Source organism: Nicotiana tabacum, chromosome 6 (assembly GCF_000715075.1).
Source record: "Nicotiana tabacum cultivar K326 chromosome 6, ASM71507v2, whole genome shotgun sequence".
NCBI classification, from domain to species: Eukaryota; Viridiplantae; Streptophyta; class Magnoliopsida; order Solanales; family Solanaceae; genus Nicotiana; species Nicotiana tabacum.
Genome location: NC_134085.1, coordinates 151,008,017 through 151,028,891, shown reverse-complemented (window position 1 = coordinate 151,028,891; position 20,875 = coordinate 151,008,017). Strand labels below are relative to the sequence as shown.

General features: G+C 38.9%; 1 non-coding gene across 1 annotated transcript; it reads left to right on the top strand.

Moving 5' to 3' along the window:
• The first annotated feature begins 20,316 nt into the window (after positions 1-20,316).
• Positions 20,317-20,423, top strand: LOC142182370 (small nucleolar RNA R71). The gene has a single exon (XR_012711206.1). It is a non-coding gene; the product is annotated as a small nucleolar RNA R71 (small nucleolar RNA).
• Positions 20,424-20,875: the final 452 nt, after the last annotated feature.

Genomic DNA, 20,875 nt, shown 5'->3' with positions numbered 1-20,875 from the left:
GGATCTCAAGGCTCACTACCAGCTTCCGGAATTATAAAGTACAATGTGGTCAGAGCATGTCAAAAACAACATGATGTAAAATGGAATACAGGGAATTAACGGAAGTTCATCGGTAAAATGATTGGGAGATGTTGTGGGAAATACAAAGGTTCAAACAAAAGGGTCAGAAAAGCGAAATAACAGCATGAGTGTAAAACATTTAGGTCGCCAGAGGTCGGGGAATTTAAAAGTTGTTCAGAAAGTCAAGTGGTTCAGGGTCAGTGCGTGGAGGTCAGTCAACACAAGGCAATGCAGGGGAAGGATTTTTCAGCAAGAATGTCATCAACTAACCACCATTTTAAACTAACAGAATTTTCTTTGATTGGAACAGGGGCAGAAAGTTGGTTGTTCAGGAGGAATTCTCTATAAAGGGAAAGCAACCAGTAATCAAGTTTGACCGCAAAGTGCGGTTTGATTAAATACGAGATAATCATGAATAGCGTAGGGGAATATAATTTGGTTGCAAAGTTTGCATGTTTAGGATAAAATGCAAGTTGTCAGGACCTTCCTGGATAATAGGGACATAATTCAAATAACCGGATAAGATAACATGGTATAGTGAGAAGTAACACCTTAGGTTCATAATTATTTGGAGTTGACGGGATCTTCCTGGATAAAAGGATGTAGTTTAAACCCTTGTAGATAACATGATATAGTGAGAGTAATACTTTAGGTTTGTAATTATGAGGAGTTGTCAGGACTTCCCTGGATAATAGGATTTAGCTTTCAATTCTTAGTAATATGTGATAATATGATTCAGTTTAACACTCACCCATACACCCAGCTTCCAAACTGGGACAAAAAATTTCTGTTGGTTAATTATTTTGTTGAAGTCAGGAGTCCGCCTGGAGAACATAGACATACTTTTTAAGTTTGGTGTCAGGAGTCCGCCTGAAGAACGGAGACATACAGTTTAAATTTTAAAAGTCAGGAGTCCTCCTGGAGAACAGAGACACGCATTTTGAATTTCAGCAATCAGGAGTCCGTCTGGAGAATAGAGACATACAATTCAATTTTAGCAATCAGGAGCCCGCCTGAAGAACAGAGGTAACACAATTCAGATTTTAGTTTTCAATCAATTTCTTTGTGTATTCGAAGTTAGGATCCCGCCTGGAGAATGGAGGTGTTAAATTTTTAAGTAGTTGAAGTCAGGAGCCCACCTGGAGAATGGAGGTGTTAAATATTTTAAGCAGTCAAAGTCAGGAGCCCGCCTGAAGAATGGAGGTATTAAATTTTTAAGTAGTCGAAGTCAGGAGCCCGCCTGGAGAATGGAGGTGTTAAATTTTTAAGTAGTCGAAGTCAGGAGCCCGCCTGGAGAATGGAGGTGTTAAATTTTTAAGTAGGCGAAGTCAGGAGCCCGCCGGGAAAATGGAAGTGCTAAATTTTTAGGTAGTCGCAGTCAGGAATATCTGGTAACGTGTGCCCAGTTTCCAAACTGGGGCAGAAAGTTTTCTTCGTTTTGTATATTTCTGTGAAGTCAGGAGCCCGCCTGGATAATAGAGGAGTATTTCCAAGTTCAAGTTCAGCAATCAGAAGCCCGCCTGGATAACAGAGGAATACATTCGAGTTCAAGATTACTCAAGTTCAGCAGTTTGGAGAGAGGGAACAGCATCTCAGTTAACCAGGCGAAATAGCAACAGGAAATTTTATCGAGAAAACACAAGACAATGAGGAAACAAGACAACACAAGACAACAAGGCAACGAGGAAGTACAAGAGCAAGTTTGAAGAATCTAGATAGGACTTTTGTAATTCATAGCGCATAGATAGTTTAGCTTCTTTTATTTTTACACGGTGTAATAAGGGAAGTCAGAAAGCAGCAGCAACAGCAATCGTAGTGAAATCACAGCTCCTGGTAGTCCCAGCTACCAGACATTCCCGAACTACACTGACCTGATTCCTGTTTAGCCCAGGATATGTAGGCAACCTCTGAAGCAGGGAACGGTCGAGCTTTTCAAACAATGCTTCACACGGAATTTCCAAACAGGCAAAAATTGCTCGTATTTGCTCACTTATCTTTGCCCGAAAACATTTCATGTTTCCAAGCAAAGAGGGGCAGTTGTGAGCACGTGATTTTTGCCCTATATATGAATAATTCCCAAAATTCCAACAAAATAATTTTTCTTTATTTTTACAATTTTTTGTGCATTTTGGTATCATTTTCTGATAATGGTTGCATTTTTATTTGTGCATGTTAATTCATATAAGATACAAAAAATATGCATTTGCATTTAGTGTAAGCACGTGATTTTTGCCCTATATGAGAATTACTCCCAAAAAATTCAAAAATTAAATGATTTTTCTTGGTGTGCAATTTTGTGGTATTTTTGTGTAATTATTTGTATGTTTATCTGTGCATGTTTATTTGTTAAATTATTAAAAATACAAAAATATATCGCATTTTGCATGTAGGATTTAATTACATAATTGTTAGTAATTAAATTTGTTTTACAAAAATTAAAAATTACAAATATAAGCATCTTTTGCATTTTTAGCATTTAATGTCCAAATATACAATTTTATGCTTAATTATTACTTAATTGTGCGTTAATTGTTATTGGGAGTTAATTTGCGCTTTTATAACTTAATTTAGTTCTTAATAATAAGTTAAGTATTTTTATAATTTAGTTTTAGAAAAATAAAAGAAGAAAAGAGAGCAAAAATATAAAGAAAGTCGGAATTGGGCCTCTTCTTCTATTTCAACCACATGCCCAAAAAAAGACCCAATCTTCCCAAACGACCCAGTCCATTTCGAACTGAGTCGACCCAGTCCATAACCCAACACCCCTATTATCTTACATTTCATAAAACAACACAAAAAAAAAAAAAAAAAAAAGAAGAAAACCCTAAAACACTAAACCACTCCGCCACCCCCCCCTCATTTTTCTTCTTCTTCCTCAAGCTCCAAAACACCCCATCCATGGCTGCCCGTACCAGCCTCCTCCTAGCGTCGTCCCCAGTTGCGACCATGCCGCCCCCAGCTCCACCATAACACCATCGTTGTTTTGGCTTCATCATCTTCGTCGAGCTCTAACCATCGTTGCCTTTGCTTCATCGTCTTCGTCGAGCTCTAACCCACGTTGCTGCTTCTTCTTCCTCACTTCATGCTGCTGTTATATCTGCTTTCATCTTCCCCAAACGTTGTTGCTTTCTGCGTCGACCATCTACGACTACCTTCTGCTTCATTTTCCCCCTCGCTGCATCCAAACGAACCCCACAGCTGCCTGCTTCATTTTTCTTCATCGAGTTTGAGTTCGACGAGATGCTACTGCTTCACCACAGTCCGTCGACCATCACTACTATGCCGTTCTACTGCTGCTGCTCACGTCGCTGTCTTCAGCTGCTACTGTGCCGCCGCTGCTTCGTCTTCTTCTCCGCCATGGACGAGCACGCACAGCTGCGTCGACCATTGTTGCTGCTGGCTGCACGTTTCTGCTTTGGCTTCTACTGTTCTTCGTCCAGCCTTTTGTTGCTTCGTCTTCTTCGTCTCGTCAAAGTTCGAAGGTCTTTGGTTGAGTCGAGGCCCGGACAGATTTGTTTACAATCGAGTTCGTCGTTGTTCATTTCCGGTTAGTTGGTTTTTTGAGTTTTTTATCCATATTTCGTTTTGATATTTCTCGAAGTAAAAATCGATAAATGTTCGATCCTTGTTTTGTTCATGTCTATCGTTTGAATTAATTTTTTAGTTTGTTCATGTGTTTTGTTAATTTAATTTTCAGATTCAAATGGGAAATTAATTAGTTGTTTTTCATGTTTATTTCATGTTAATTTTATTCATTTTTGTAAAAAAAGGAATTGTTAGTTTGATGTTTGTTAGATTCAAATTGAAGTTTAAATTAATTATTTCTTCAATTTGTTTCATGTGTTTTATGTATTTTCAGAAATTGTTAACATTGTTTAAATCATGTGAATCCATCATGTTTTGTTGTTTAAAAAATAAATTTAATTCATGTTCATCTTTGATTGAAGTTCGCTTTTAATTTAGTAATTTAATGTGAAGTTATGTTTTGGTTTTAATTTTTGGATCATGTATCTTTGTTATAATTTTGTTGGATTTGATTTTATTGATTATTTGAAGATTAGTGATTTGAATATGTTTATTTGTTTTGTTTAAGTTTAATTCGAAGTTTGAATAAAGCTTGTTGTTGTTGTTGAATCTGAAAATAGGTTTGTATGTTGCTAAAAATATTGTTCAATCAAATTTTAGTTGTTCTTTGTGGTTCAATTTGTGTTCATGTGATTTGTTGTTCATATGATTTGTTGTTTGAACATTGTTAGAAATTGATCATATTGTCTATATTTTGGTTAAGTTTGATTAATTGATTGTTATAGCTGATGGGGGTAGTTTGGTAATTTGCAGTACGTTCATGGGTAGTTTGGTAATTGCAATAAGGTCAGAGGGGTAGTTTGGTAATTGAACATTTTGTAATTCTTTATGTTAAGCATAGGGGACAAAATGTAATGGGGTGGGTTTTGATATTATTGTTTAATTGAATGGGGGACAAGACAAAATGTAGTGGAGGGGAATATGGTAATTATTTATGTTAGGCATGGGGGACAAAATATGATGGTTTGGTTTGATATGTTAGTTTAATATAGTGGGAGATGAGTGGGAAGATAATGAGTTTGGTAGGAGAATATGGGTTGATTTAAATTGATTAAAGGATTCTGGGATGGGATATATATAGAGGTCTTAATCAGAATAAGAGGGGGGCAACGAATCTGAAATAGGAGAATAAGAATAGAGAGAATAGACAGAAAAAAAAGGGACAGAGAAAAAAGGGCTGAATATTTAAAAGAGAAAGAAAAATTCCGAAAAATATTTAAACTTTCAAATAAAAAAAACTAAAAAAATCTTCTGCTTTCATTCATTGTTTTGAAATCAGCATTAATTGTTGGTTGTTTCATAAGAGCTTGAAGCTTTTGTTTTGGGATTACTACTCCACCGGTCTATTCCTGGGTTATTACTGTTGCTGGACTGTTGTTGCTGTGCTATATTGTTATTATTGCTGCTGATTCTCATCTTCATTTTCTTTTGCTTCCAATATCAGGTACACAACTGACTCGCTGGTTATTGTAAACTGAAACATGTAGCATAAATACGAAAATGAAGAGTTGAAGTTTCAGATTTATTTTAATTATATTCTAAATTTTATTTGTATATATAAATTGTTTAGCTTACTCTAATCAGAATCATGTAGCTGTTTAATATATATAGTGAAACATCGGATGATAGCTTAACGGACGAACTATCTATATATTGCCTAAAATAAATAAATGGTGTAGTAACTTCGTCTAGTTAATTCGCTATTGTTGGATGATTACCATGTCTCAAAAAGCACGTTAGTTTATCAAAATAGACCATTTTGGAACTTGGAGGAATGTTGTTTAATTAAATATTATTGGTTGATTTCAGCATGTAAATAAATTAAGATATTTTTTATTTTATTTTGTAGAGACAAATTTAATAGAGAATAATGTAGGCATTTTAGGATTGTCTTTTAAAAATAAATGAGACGAGCCTCGCCGAATAAAAATACAAAATTATGGGGCCCTCGATAAATGTTTAATTAAAATTAATTAGACTTTGAGATGAGCCGTTTAGCAAAATTCCACGGCCTTACCCAGAAATAATAATACGTTAATTGCTTCAGGCGCGCATTTTAATAAGCTTACCTTCTTAAACTCGGGTGTGCATTTCATGCGACCCAAATCCAAATCCCAAAACATTGAATAAAAATGTGTTTCGGATTGCGGGTGCATTTCATGTGACGTAATCCAAAGACATATTTTAAACAATGTTCACATCCTTTTAAAATAATAATAATAAAGTGGTAAAAAGTTAAAATTGACACATAAGTTCATATTTGTATTAAAATCAGATAAATAAGCCGAATATGACAGTTGAGTGACCGTGCTAGAACCACGGAATTCGGGAATGCCTAACAACTTCTCCCGGGTTAACAGAATTCCTTATCCGGATTTCTGGTACGCAGACAGTAATATGGAGTCATTCTTTTCCTCGATTCGGGATTAAAATTGGTGACTTGGGACACCCTAAATCTCCCAAGTGGCGACTCTGAAATAAACAAACCAATCCCGTTTTGATTGTCCTTTAATTAGAAAAACTCCTACGCCCCTCGCGGGAGCGGAAAAAGGAGGTGTGACATTTAGGATATAATTTTATATTTTTAGGATCAATTAGGGGTTAATTTGTTTTAGAACCAAACATGAAAAATTACAAATAGCTCACTTTCACATTTTAATTGTTTTAATCATAAATTTGGCGTAAAATAGGTTTTAAATAATTTTAGAATTTAATTAGTTTAGTTTTGAAATATATTAGGACTTTATTTTAATTGTTGCAATTGTATAAAATCAGAAAAAAATAAAAACACAAAATTACAAAGAAGAAAACAAACAAGAACAAATTGGGCTTATCTCAAATTTAAACCCAAACTTCGGCCCAAGTCAGTTTTCGACCCAGACCCAGAACCATCTCTCCATCCAGTCCAATTCGATAAAATCAAAACGACGTCGTTTGGCGTTGATTAATCCAAACCGTCGAGGTTAACAAGATCAACGGCTCAGAGGCGGGGTAGGTGTACTATAAGACTGTCTGAAGGTCCCCCCCACCCCATTCATCATCGTCTTCCTCAACCCCCACAAACCCTAGCCGTGCCGCCCTGAAAACCCTAGATCGCCGGTGGTGGCGCGGACGCTAATCACCCCCAAATTTACACCCCTCGTCCTCCCCACTCTCCTCTTTCCATTCCTACCATTGGTTTCCCTCGAATATTGCCGGAGCTCGTCGAATCTTCGATTGAAGTTTCCGGCCAAGTCGCAAGTTCATCCAAACCGGCCCAAAATCATACCACACCATCCTCACACTTCCCTCTACCCAAATCCATGGCCATCTTCCTTCGAATCTCGGCGAAGCGGCTCGAATTTCATATCTAAGAATTTCTGGCCAAAACCCTAACCCAAAATCTTTGTGATTTTAGACCATAAAATCCTTAACCATGTGTTCTTTTGTGAAAAAACACATGGTTAGGGATGTTATGTGTCAAAAATCTGGAAAGATTCGGATGATAACAATCGGCCGGAGTTTCTCGTGCTTCAGTGAGCTTTCTTGTTTCTTTTTAATTGAATAGTTACAGTTTTAGTTATAAGTTTTGATTTCATTAAGGTGTTCTGTTAATTTTACGATTTCGTTTTTGTGTGTATTAGTATAGTTTAAATCTTCTTTGTTCCTTGCTCCTTGATCAGTAAAGCATCTTCGCATTTTTAATTTAGTTTGAGGCATGTGTCGTTTATTAGTTAATCACAATTTTAATTGTAGAATCGGCATAATTAATTAGTTTGGATTCAGTACCATTTTTTTTCCATTAATATTGACTGATCCTGTTTTTTTTTAAGTTGTTTGAGTTTGGGTGATTGAATAATTGGGATTGGTTAGTTCAATTGGTTAATTTCTGACTTCTAATTAATCAGTCCTAGTTAGTTTTGAATTAATTCAGGGGATTGGTTATAGCTGTTGAGAATATAGGTAGAATCAGTAACTTGGAGAAGCTTTCAGGGGTAGTTTAGGCATGGAAAAGGGCAGTTTCTTTGGGAATAGTAATTTCAAAATAGGGGTAAGGGTAGTATAGGTTTTTTAGGGGTAGAAGAGCATCCTAGGGCCTTCTAGAAGGGTATTTTAGTGTAGATTTCAGCCAGCTTAGGATATTAGCTTGGGAAACAAGTCAAGAAATGAGGGACTAAACTGAAAATAGGGGAGGGACTAAAAAGAAAACCAAAAATCTGATTAACCCTCTTGGATCACCTATATAAAAGGGCATGAAGTGCCTTGAGGAAGGGGATTGAATTTTCAGCCTAAACATTTCACTAAACATATTCTTCAGTCTCCAGATCTGAAATTCTATTAGCTGAATTACAACACTTTTCCTGGTTTAATTTCGAGTGGTTTCTAAATTCAAACAAGTCAAATTTGGAATCATTTATCTAGGATTTTTAATGGTTGGTATTCCTGAGTGTGTTTTGGGTTGATTCATGGGGTTTGCTCTGCATTTCAACTCATTTCTTCTGAATTGTTGAACTTGGGTGGACTGTATTACTCCTTCACTGACTGTGACTGGGTTATTACTCTAGTTTCTGAGCTGCTGCTGAGTTGTTACTGCTGCTAACCTCCCCTTCTCTATTTACATTCCAATTTCCAGGTACACTTTCAAAATCACCTTGATGTAATCACAATGTGGGATGCAATGCAATCACCTTGGTCAATCTGTGCTCGTTGGATGTATATAGTTGTAATTAGTTGACTGATAAGTGATTATATATATCTGATTCGTTTGGATTGAATCGTATTAGAGATTGTTAATTCAAACCATTTCCAGACTATTCAGACTGTTGCATTCCATGTTTATGTAGCTGTAGCTTTCAGTTTGTTTAAGTTTAGCAGTTTGTTAAAGTTAAATTTGCAAAGTTACAACTGATTTTGAGTTCAATACGCGTGATTGGTTTCAATTTTGGTTTTAATCTGAATTGCATATTCAATAGCTTCGTACTGTGCCAGTTTTCATTTGGGCCTGGGTGTATTAATAGGCAGCCCAGGTCTGTCTTGGTCAAGTAGTGACTTGAATTGGGCCTAGGTGCATTAAAATCCTGAAACAATTAGTTAAACCAAAGGGTGCCCCAAGGGCTCAATCCCTGGGCTTTACAGATGCCTATCATTGGGTTTAAAATTTTGGCTTGCGTTAGGCCCAATGCTTGGAGCTGTAGGAGTTTGAGCTTGCAGCATGTGCAATTATATGATTTGGGCCTTATGGGCTCAAGACCAATTTTCTCTGCACTTTTTCCTGGATATTTGAACTCGGATTTGAAAAGTATTGGCCTTAACTAATCAGGATTCTTAGAGACAAATTAAGTAGATACTAGTAGAATTATTTAATTAATTAAGTTTGGAAAGGTTGTTTAGTAAATTCCACCGCCTTCCCCAAAAATAATAATACGTTAGAATCTTTAGGCACGATTTAATTAAATCACTTTCTTAAATTCGGGTGCGTATTGGTGCGGCCCAAATCCCAATCTCAACGAAGTTGAAGTGTGTTGACAACCACGGGCGCATTGATTGCGGCGCGGTTCGAAACGCATTTTCACGACGTTGCAATTCTTTTAAAAAATAATTATAAAAGGCACATAAGCTAGCATGTATTAAGATCAAATAAAATTAAATACAATAGTTAAGCGACCGTGCTAGAACCACGAAACTCGGGAATGCCTAACCCCTTCTCCCGAGTTAACAGAATTCCTTACTCGGATTTCTGGTTCGCAGACTGTAACAGAGTCATATTTTTCCTCAGTTCGGGGTTCAACCGAAGACTTGGGACACCATTAATCTCCCAAGTGGCGACTCTGAATAATTAATAATTAAATCTCGTTCCGATTGTCCTTTAAATGAGAAAAACTCCTTTACGCCCTTACGGGTGTAGTGAAAAAGGAGGTGTGACAGTCGTCACGTGAGTTACCGCCCCGTTTCCCCCATTTTATGCTTCTTCGTGTTTCATTATCGGTATTCGGAGTGTTGGAGGTAAATCGGATTGGTTTTCATAAGAAATGAGACACTTAGTCTCTTTTAAGAAGGCTTAAGTTGGAAAAGTCAACTAGATGTTGACTTATGTGTTAGAGGGTTTGGATGTGAGTTCCGATGGTTTGGTTAGCTTCGGGAGGTGATTTGTGAATTAGGAGAGTGACCGTAAGTGGTTTTGGAGGTACGGTGTAGAATTAGGCTTGAATTGGCGAAGTTAGTGTTTTGGCGAATTCCAGTTGATAGGTGAGATTTTGATCTGAGGGTCGGAATGGAATTCCGAGAGTTGTTATAGCTCCGTTAAGTGATTTGGGATATGTGTGCAAAATTTCAAGTCACTCGAACATGGTTTGGTTGGGTTTTTGATCAAAAATGAAATTTGGAAGTTCTTGAGATTCATAGGCATGAATTCGATGTGATTTGATGATTTTTGGTGTTAGTCGATGTCTTTTGATTATTGGAACGAGGTTGAATAATGTTTAGGATGCGTTGGTGCTTTTGGTTGAGGTCCCGGGGGCCTCGGGCGTGTTTCGGGTGAGTTTTGAGCGAGTACGGACACCCCGGAACTTAGAAAATGGAGGGGGCAGCAGTTGTGGCGCGGACCGCGCTCCTTTTCGCGCTGGGCGCGCTGGCCTAGCGCTGACCTCGTCAAAGTGGCCGCGGCCGCGGTCACTGAAGACTGCAGGTTGCTGGTCCTACTTCGGAAGCTTATATCTTTTGATCCACAATGAATTTTGAGGTGATTCAAACACGAAAGTTGTAGATCTTTGTGTCTAGTTTCCAAAACAGTAAAGATATCGCAATTTGGACATCTGTAACGAAAGTTATGGCCAAAATACTAAAGCCTATCCCTGCAGAGCAAGACCTGCGCGGCCGCGGTCGTTTTTGCATGGACCCCGCTGGTTTTGCGCGGACCGCGGTCATTTTTTTGCGGTCAGCGGTGTCGGAATCTGAGGGGTACCCTATAAATACTAGGTTTTGGGTTTTATTTGATATTTTGACCTAGAGAGCTCGGATTTTGGCGATTTTTTGAAGGTTTTCCAAGAAATTGGTCGGGGTAAGTGATTCTAACTAAGATTTGGTTAGAGTACATGAATCTATCACTGAATTCATCATTTAATTCGTGATTTGAGATAGAATTTGGGAAGAAAATTGTGGAACCTTTCAAAAATGTAAAATGATGATTTGAAGGACCAAATGGTATCGGAATTGGATAATTTTGGTATGGTTAGACTCGTGAGGGTATGAGGATTCTGAAAATGTAAATTTTACCCAATTTCGAGACGTGGGACCGGGGCTCGGGTTTTGCTAATTTCGAGATTTTTGATATTTTTTGAATGTTTTCGCTTGGGCTTTGTTCCCTTAGCATATTGTGACCTATTCGTTCTGATTTTGGATAGATTCGATGCGCGTGGAGGCCAATTTGAGAGGCAAGGGTATAGCGAGCTAGAGTTTTGGCTAGTTTGAGGTGAGTAATAGATGTAAATGATGTCATGAGGGTTTGAAACCCCGAAATTTCACATCGTAACGCTATATTGAGGTGACTTGCACGCCGGATAACGGGCGTGGGGTAGAGCACCGTTGGGGATTTTACCGTATTTTCTACTTGAACTAAATTGAGAATCATCCTTACTTGGATTTAATTGTTACATTTGGGCTTCTTGCTAATTAGTTAAATCCTTCAGGGATTGACATCACCATTTTCGCATACATGCATATCATTTGATCTCAGTCCAAGGTTTTAAATACTGTTTTGCAAACTCAACCATCTTTCTAAGATTTGAAAACTTAAATGATATTTTTAAATGATATTTCGGGCTAAGAACTACTGTTTTACAAATGCCCAAGGGGCTTATGATGATTTTTGGACTGAGCATGGATCGGGCTGCGCGTCGCAGTAGTGTTATATTGATATTGAGGCTGAGAGCCTGGTTGATTACATTGATATTGAGGCCGAGAGTCTGGTTGATTACATTGATATTGAGGTCGAGAGCTTGGGTGATTATACTGAGAATGATATGAGGCCGAGGGCCTAGATTTGATGCCACAAGATGGCTTGTTATTGCGCTTGGGTTGTAGGAGCCCCTTCGGAGTCTGTACACACCCCCAATGAGTGCCATCGACGATAAATAAATATGGATGGCTCGGGCTGCACGCCGCAGTGGGTACTAGAGGGTACCGTCATATGCATTGCATTGAACTCATGCATTTATTCTTTATTTGTATTATCTGCCATAATAATTATATGCTCTTATTTCATTGATTGATTGCTTTGTACTGTTCTGAGCCTGAGGGGCTGATACTGTTCCGAGATACTGAGCCCGAGGGGAAAATTTCTAGTTATTATTTTGATATTGAGCCCGAGGGGCAGATTTCTACTTGTTGTTTTGATATTGAGCCCGAGGGGCAGATTTCTACTCGTCATTTTACTGCAAAATTACATGTTTTACCGGTTTAAAAGAAATTTCACATGATGTTTCACTGAATTGTTATTTTAAATGATTTCACTGCTTCTGTATAGAATGTTGTGTGCCTTAACGTGTTTTCTTACCTTCAGTCATTATTTATATTTATTACTCACTTGGTCGGAGTACTCACATTACTCCCTGCACCATGTGTGCAGGTACAGGTATTCTTGAAGCATAGAGCGAGTTTTTCTGCTGTTCAGTTTTCATCGGAGTTATCGAGGTAGCTGCATGGCGTTCGCAGACCTGTTTTCTCCCTTATCTTCTGTCATTTATGATATCTTCAGACTTTGTTCCTAATTCCATACTTTGTAGAATTTTTAGTAAACTCTGTAGTAGCTCATGATTTGTGACACCCCGGTTAGGGCTGAGTTGGGTTGGATTTTTCGTATTTTATCTATACTTTCCGCTATTGGATATTATTAAACAATGTTTATACTATAATTGTGTTAATTAATTATCTTAAAAGGATGAATTGGGTTGAATGGTTGGCTTTGTCTTCATGAGAGGCGCCATCACGACCAGGTTCGGGAATTGGGTCGTGATAAGTTGGTATCAGAGCCTAGGTTAATTGGTCTAGCGAGTTATGAGCCGGTTTAGTAGAGTCTTGCGGATTGGTACGGAGACGTCTGTATTTATCCTCGAGAGGCTGCAGAACCTTTAGTAAAACTTCACATTCTTGAATTCTTATCGTGCGTCCTTGATTCATCTTGAAAAGAAACTTTTGAAATTCCTTCCACGCATTCGTACGCGCGCATGAGCGCTCAGTATCAGATGTGCCTCGATGGCTTGTGATTCCCCGATCGAGGGGCGAGGTGTTATCTTTGTGAGTTTATGGTGGGCCAGTCTGGAGGACTTGAGGGTGGATCTTTGCCTATGGCGGGAGCACCGAGGTGCTGATTGTGTGAGCAAGTGTTTTGAACTTATATGTTCGGTATTGTCCCTATTAGTGGAAGTGACGGTTGAGTAACTATGTGATGAGTATGTTAGTACTGCGAGATGTATTCATATGATTTGGAAACGACAAGAAGGGTCTGATGGAAGATAGAAGAACTATTAGATGCTTGAATTCCATCTTGATTCGAGGTATAGGCCCGAGTTATAGGTGTGTGAAGAATCTTTTCATGTCTCCTAGTTGGGAGTGAAGTAAATTTCATGTTATGGTATAAGTACAGACTCAGGAGGATCAAGTGACTACGTAATGCTTATGGCGGTGGAAGGTATGCAAAAATGTTAGTTGGGGGCAAAGCAGGTGGGTCATCTCCTGCGGGGTGTTCTAAAGTTGTGTTATCCTTATGTTATCTATTAGAAAACCTCAATTGCAAGTGAATAAAATGTGTTGAAATCTAAATTGGATCGCCTAGAGAGTGGGATTAACTGCAGTGTGAGTGAATGCGAGATTTGCAGAAGAGTTAAAAATTCTAAATGACTTGTGTTTCCACAAGCTTATGAAGGGTCGAGTTTAATCTCACTATGGTATTGAGGCAACAATGGAGTATATGCGTTATGAGTATAGTATGTTGTGATCTATGGCTTCGAGCCAAGTTGGGGAGCTTGCTATTGGTTAGCGGATTATGCGGTTATGTACTATGTTAGTTCCGATTTGATGCATGCTGGTGAATCAGTTCTGGTTGTGGAAATTGGGCCGAGAATGGCACGAGTGAAGGAAAATTTTTGACAAGATGTCATGAGCTCGGATGAGCAGGAGATAAGTTTCGATGTTTACGGTAAGTTGGTATTGTCTTCAGCGTCACCTAAGATCGGTGTTTTGTAAAAGGGGTTTTGCGTCCTGGTTAACAATTCTTGATCGCTCTTTAGCGTTAGTGCGACCGGTGGTTTGGATGTACGCTCCAGATATTGTTGTGGTAGGTTGTGGGAGTGTGTCTTGTGGGAGTGTGTCCCACGGGAAGATTCTATAAGTGTGGCATGTGATCACTTGATTGATTAAAGATGTAAACCAAGTATGAAGTTTGCAACAGTGTGATGTTGAGTATAGTTTTCTATATGCTATTTTGTATGCCTTGCTTCCTGTTTTCTAAGGAAAGTCCGTATTAGTGCGTGGGATTGGTAATTCCTTCTAGAGTTCATTTTCTTTTTTTTGTACCGCGTTCGAATTGGTAGCCTGTTGGCATATTGGGGCATCATATGCGGCTTTTGATTATGTCTGGGTGGCTTATTGCCTGAGCAGTTCGTAATGGGTGATACGAGATCAGTACAATCTAAGTATATGAAGTAAATTAAGGGGTTAAGACCATTGTTTGGTTCAGAATGAGGTGATAGTTCTTGCCAGAAGTATAGACCCAATGAATTGTTGATTCGGCGGTGTTATGAATTTATACAGATCCTATCTGTCATATCGGTATTGTAAGAATTTGAACAAGACCTATGTATGTCATGCAGAGCATGGGATGTGTGATGATTTTTCTTCTAGATGGGATCAATGGAAGTTCTTGATTAGTTGAGTACGTAAACGTTCATGGTTCGGAAAGGAGGTGAAGTCCTCATGTTACCTTAGTATGGTATGGTATATGCGATATGTTGTGAAGGGTTGAAATTTGCGTGTGTAAGGTTACAGTTCAGTTCTGAATGGAAATTCATAACATTCTTAAGCGGTACAGGCAGATTTAGGTGATTAGAGAAATGAGCTTCAGATGATTAGGGTGAATGATCTTCAGATGATTAAGGAAATGGTATTGTTAATTGGAAGTGATTTGATGAGAGTATATGTCACAGAAAAAGGTAATGTGATTAAACTGATGATATTTCGGTAGTATTGCGGCATGTTCTTGGTGGGTCCACTGGTGGTATTCAGGTTTGCTTGGTGGCACAGGAAAATTTTGAGTATCTGTCGTGGAATGATTGGGTATAAAAAATGTGCATGTATTCGCACGGTGGAAACTGGAATCAGGTATGATGATATGTATGTAATATGGAGTTGGAGACTGGGAGTTCTCATGTACATGCTAGGTTGTGGTGGTGGATCGTGTGTATTCAGCACCGTTTAGCGGCAATCGGGATTTGGAGGCTCGAGTGGATCTTTGTTTGCTGGTATGTTAGATTTTGGATGTGATGTCGGAATTCAGACTGGTTGTCTCACTGTTGAGTGATTCTAAACTATTGTGCTACGAGCAATACCGAAAATGCCACAGGTTGAGTGATGAAGTGCATTGGATTATACTCTAGTAGAGTGGTTTATATTTCAAAGGACCAGCGGACGATTGGGAAGGATTGTTTTCTTAATTGGGCATTCGTGATGGATGTCAGTGCAAAGGTTGCTATCATTAATTCAGTTCCGGTGTTGGGGGACTTTTCAGATGAGTTTCATATGGCTAGGCATGTCGCCGGGCGAGGTTGTTGATTTTGGTATTAATTTGGTGTCGGGCACCGGATCGTCTGGATTCGATAGGAGTTGTAGTAGTGGAAGTCAAGCGGGATGAGTAATTGGGTGTTGCTCGGTGAATAATGTACCAGTTATGTTCTATCAAGTTTGCGTGGTGTGTGTTATTTGTTTCACCATGGGTGTAATGATTTGCTTTGGCTCCAGACATCAATTGAGCATGATTGTCGATTTCAAGCATAGTGACTTGAGGTGTTTCCTGTGGAGTAGTATTTGGATAGGAACGCGCGTTGCAGCAAAGCTATGTGGAAACATGACATTGTGGGTCAAATTTGTGTGTCCTGTTTCTATGATGTGAGACAGGGTCTCAGCCTTGTGTTGTGGCAGTACTGGTGAGTTTGAGGTACAACTCTCTCAGTTGAGTCATTTTCATGAATTGAGTATGTTCGAACTATTTCTTATCAGTGCACGTATTATGCAAGTTGTGGCTTAGGCATGTATTAATGTGTCATGTCACCTGAATAGTGTGTTTGGTCAAAAGAGATCGTTGAAATCATTAATGAATGCAAATGGATTCGATATCAGTATGTGTGATAGGTAAATATTTAGGTTCGTTCAAAATTTGCTATGGTAATTACTAGGAGAGAAATGACTTCATGAATGGTTGACATAGGAAATGGTTATGATTTATTGCGTGTTTCCTTTATCATTGGCAGTATGTGAAAGTGTTGTAATGAGGCTTTAGTTGTTAAGAGGTTTACTATCGATATTCGATTATTATGTGCAGCTACTGTGAATAGAAATTATCGTTCTGAGTGTCTGAGTTATGTGGTATATCATATAATTGCACCTGATGTTGCAGGTATGGGTTATTACAGTTGGTTCGGGCTTATTCTGAGTATGGATGTGAAGTTCTAATCTTGTGTATGATTTCGGAAGGTGCGGTGTGGTTCTATGGTTTATGGACTAGATGGATTGTGAAATTTCAGCTATGTTATGTTATCAGACCTATACGAGATAGGGTAGTGTGGGATTACCTACAGGTTTATGCTCGATAAGGTCATTCAGCTTTCGGTTGGCTTCTAGGACAACTCTGGGTACGCTCGAGGACGAGCGTTCGTTTAAGTTGGGGAGAATGTGACGACCCGACTCGTCGTCACATGAGTTACCGCCCTATTTCCCCCATTTTATGCTTCTTCATGTTTCGTTATCGGTATTCGGTGTGTTAGAGTTAAATCGGATTGGTTTTGATAAGAAATGAGACACTTAGTCTCTTTTAAGAAGGCTTAAGTTGGAAAAGTCAACCAGATGTTGACTTATGTGTTAGAGGGTTCGTATGTAAGTTCCAATGGTTCGGTTAGCTTCGAGAGATGATTTTTGACTTAGGAGAGTGATCGGAAGTGGTTTTGGAGGTACGGTGTAGAATTAGGCTTGAATTGGCGAAGTTAGTATTTTGGCGAATTCCAGTTGATAGGTGAGATTTTGATCCGAGGGTCGGAATGCAATTCCGAGAGTTGTTGTAGCTCCGTTAAGTGATTTGGGATATGTGTGCAAAATTTCAGGTCATTCGGACGTGGTTTGGTTGGGTTTTTTATCAAAAATGGAATTTGGAAGTTCTTGAGATTCATAGGCTTGAATTCTATGTGATTTGATGATTTTTGGTGTTAGTCGATGTGTTTTGATGATTGGAACAAGGTTGAATAATGTTTAGGATGCGTTGGTGCTTTTGGTTGAGGTCCCGGGGACCTCGGGCGTGTTTGGGTGAGTTTTGAGCGAGTACGGACACCCCGGAACTTAGCGCTGGCCTAGCGTTGACCGCGTCAAAGTGGCCGCGGCCGCGGTCACCGAAGACTGCAGGTTGCTGGTCCTACTTTGGAAGCTTATATCTTTTGATCCACAAGGAATTTTGAGGTGATTCAAAAACGAAAGGTGTAGCTCTTTGTGTCTAGTTTCCAGAAGGGTAAAGATAACGTAATTTGGACATCTGTAGAGAAAGTTATGGCCAAAATACAAAAGTCTATCCCTGCAGAGCAAGACCTGCACGACCGCGGTCGTTTTTGTGCGGACCGCGATCATTTTTGTGCGGTCAGCGGTGTTGGAATCTGAGGGGTACCCTATAAATACGAGGTTTTGGGTTTTATTTGATATTTTGACCTAGAGAGCTCGGATTTTGGCGATTTTTCGAAGGTTTTCCAATAAATTGGTCGGGGTAAGTGATTCTAACTCAGATTTGGTTAGAGTACATGAATCTATCACTGAATTCATCATTTAATACGTGATTTGAGATGGAATTTGGGAAGAAAATTGTGGAACCTTTCAAAAATGTAAAATGATGATTTGAAGGACCAAATGGTATCGGAATTGGATAATTTTGGTATGGTTAGACTCGTGAGGGTATGAAGATTCTGAAAATGTAAATTTTACCCGATTCTGAGATGTGGGCCCGGGGCTCGGGTTTTGCTAATTTCGAGATTTTTGATATTTTTTGAATGTTTTCGCTTGGGCTATGTTCCCTTAGCATATTGTGACCTACTCGTTCTGATTTTGGATAGAATCGACGCGCGTGGAGGCCAATTTGAGAGGCAAGGGCATAGCTAGCTAGAGTTTTGGCCAGTTTGAGGTGAGTAATTGATGTAAATGATGTCCTGAGGGTTTGAAACCCCGGAATTTCACATCGTAACGCTATATTGAGGTGACTTGCACGCCGGATAATGGGCGTGGGGTAGAGTACCGTTGGGGATTGCGACTTAGTCCGTCCCGAGAGATGTTTTTACCGTATTTTCTACTTGAACTAAATTGAGAATCATCCTTACTTGGATTTAATTGTTACATTTGGGCTTCTTGCCAATTATTTAAATCCTTCAGGGATTGACATCACTGTTTTCGCATACATGCATATCATTTGATCTCAGTCCAAGGTTTTAAATACTGTTTTGCAAACTCAGCCATCTTTCTAAGATTTGAAAACTTAAATGATATTTTTAAATGATATTTCGGGCTGAGAACTACTGTTTTACAAATGCCCAAGGGGCTTATGATGATTTCTGGACTGAGCATGGATCGGGCTGCGCGCCGCAGCAGTGTTATATTGATATTGAGGCCGAGAGCCTGGTTGATTACATTGATATTGAGGCCGAGTGACTTGAAACAGTGGTAACAATGGCACTGTGTGATATAAATTGGTCAGGTAACAATGACTGACCAGGACTTGATTGATGCCACGAGATGGCTTGTTATTGCGCTTGGGCTGTAGGAGCCCCTCCGGAGTCTGTACACACCCCCAGTGAGCGTCGTCGACGATAAATAAATATGGATGGCTCGGGTTGCACGCCGCAGTGGGTACCAGAGGGTACCGTCATATGCATTGCATTGCACTCATGCATTTATTCTTTATCTGCATTATCTGCCATAATGATTATGTGCTCTTATTTCATTGATTAGTTGCTTTGTACTGTTCTGAGCCTGAGGGGCTGATACTGTTCCGAGATACTGAGCCCGAGGGGCAGATTTCTAGTTATTATTTTGATACTGAACCCGAGGGACAGATTTCTACTTGTTGTTTTGATATTGAGCTCGAGGGGCAGATTTCTACTCGTCATTTTACTGCAAAATTACATGTTTTACCGGTTTAAAAGAAATTTCACATGATGCTTCACTGAATTATTATTTTAAATGATTTCACTGCTTCTGTATAGAATGTTGTGTGCCTTAACGTGTTTTCTTACCTTCAGTCATTATTTATATTTATTACTCACTGGGTCGGAGTACTCACATTACTCCCTGCACCATGTGTATAGGTACAGGTATTCCTAAAGCATAGAGCGAGTTTTTCTGCAGTTCAGTTTTCATCGGAGTTATCGAGGTAGCTGCATGGCGTTCGCAGACCCGTTTTCTCCCTTATCTTCTGTCATTTATGATATCTTCAGACTTTGTTCCTAATTCCATACTTTGTAGAATTTTTAGTAAACTCTGTAGTAGCTCATGACTTGTGACATCCCGGTTAGGGCTGAGTTGTGTTGGATTTTCCGTATTTTATCTATACTTTCTGCTATTGGATATTATTAAACAATGTTTATACTATAATTGTGTTAATTAATTGTCTTAAAAGGATGAATTGGGTTGAATGACTGGTCTTGTCTTCATGAGAGGCGCCATCACGACCAGGTTCGAGAATTGGGTCGTGATATGTTGGACAAGCTTTATATTCATATTTAGTCAGTATTCGTTGTCGTCTTGCAATGTGTCCCATGGCCAAAAGTATGACATCATATATTCAGAGTCCCTTAGTTGCAAGTTGGTACGCAAGGATAGGTAAGACACTGGGTGCTGGTCTCGCTTCCCCAAGTTCGGGGCGTGACAATTTTATTGTCCACTATTTTGATTTTAATATCCGGGTGGACTTTGTACCTATTGCTTTTGATAGTTTTGAGAGTTTTCAGCACCATTTGCATTGCTCCATTGAAATCCTGGATGTTTTTGTGCTAATGGACTTCCAAAAGGATACGGCTTGTATCCGATGATATTGACTTGTTCATCATTTTGATTGGTTGCTTGACATTCGTGGTTTAGATGGTTTCCCCCACACAAGTTACAAGCCTCATATTGGCTTGGTTGTTGTGTATTTACCTGAAAGATTCAAATTTTTGTGCCAAAGAAACAATCTGTTATGTTAGTATATTTAAAGCATCCACCTGATTTACTGTAGCAGATTTCTTAATGATTACACGCTCAGATGGCCATTGTATGGCATTTTCAAAAATTTCATTAAGCAATTGCAATGCATCTTCTGTGATTTTTCCCATTATGGAACCTCCTGCAGCTGCATCTATTACATTTCTAGAAGATGGTTTCAAACCATGATAAAAAATGTACAACTGCATATGTTCAGGAATGTCATGATGTGGACATTTCCTTAACATTATTTTCAATCTTTTCCAAGCTTGATAAACTGACTCAGTGTTAGTCTACAAGAAGTTAGATATATCATGTCTTAACTTTGTTGTTTTAGCAGGGAAAAAATATTTATTTAAAAATTTCTGAGTCATTTGGTCTCATGTGGTAATAAACCCTTGCGGCAAACTTCGTAACCAAGTTTTGGCCTCTCCTTTTAAAGATAAAGGAAATAGCCTTAACTTAATTGCTTCAGGAGGTACTCCATTATACTTTGCGGTTTCAACCAATTCTAAAAAGTCAATTAAATGACTATGTGGATCTTCACTTAGATCACCAGTGAAAATGCAAGATTATTGAATTGTTTGAATCAGGGCTGTCCTGATTTCAAAGTTATTAGCTGCTACTGGAGGTTTCCTGACACTAGATTCACAGTTAAAGCGATCAGGTCTAGCATAATCCCTTAGGATTCTGTTTGCTGGTCTTGGTGCTACTTCATCAAACTGCTCCTCTACATGAGCTGGTGGTGGAATTTGTAGTGGATTGTTATCATCTTGTA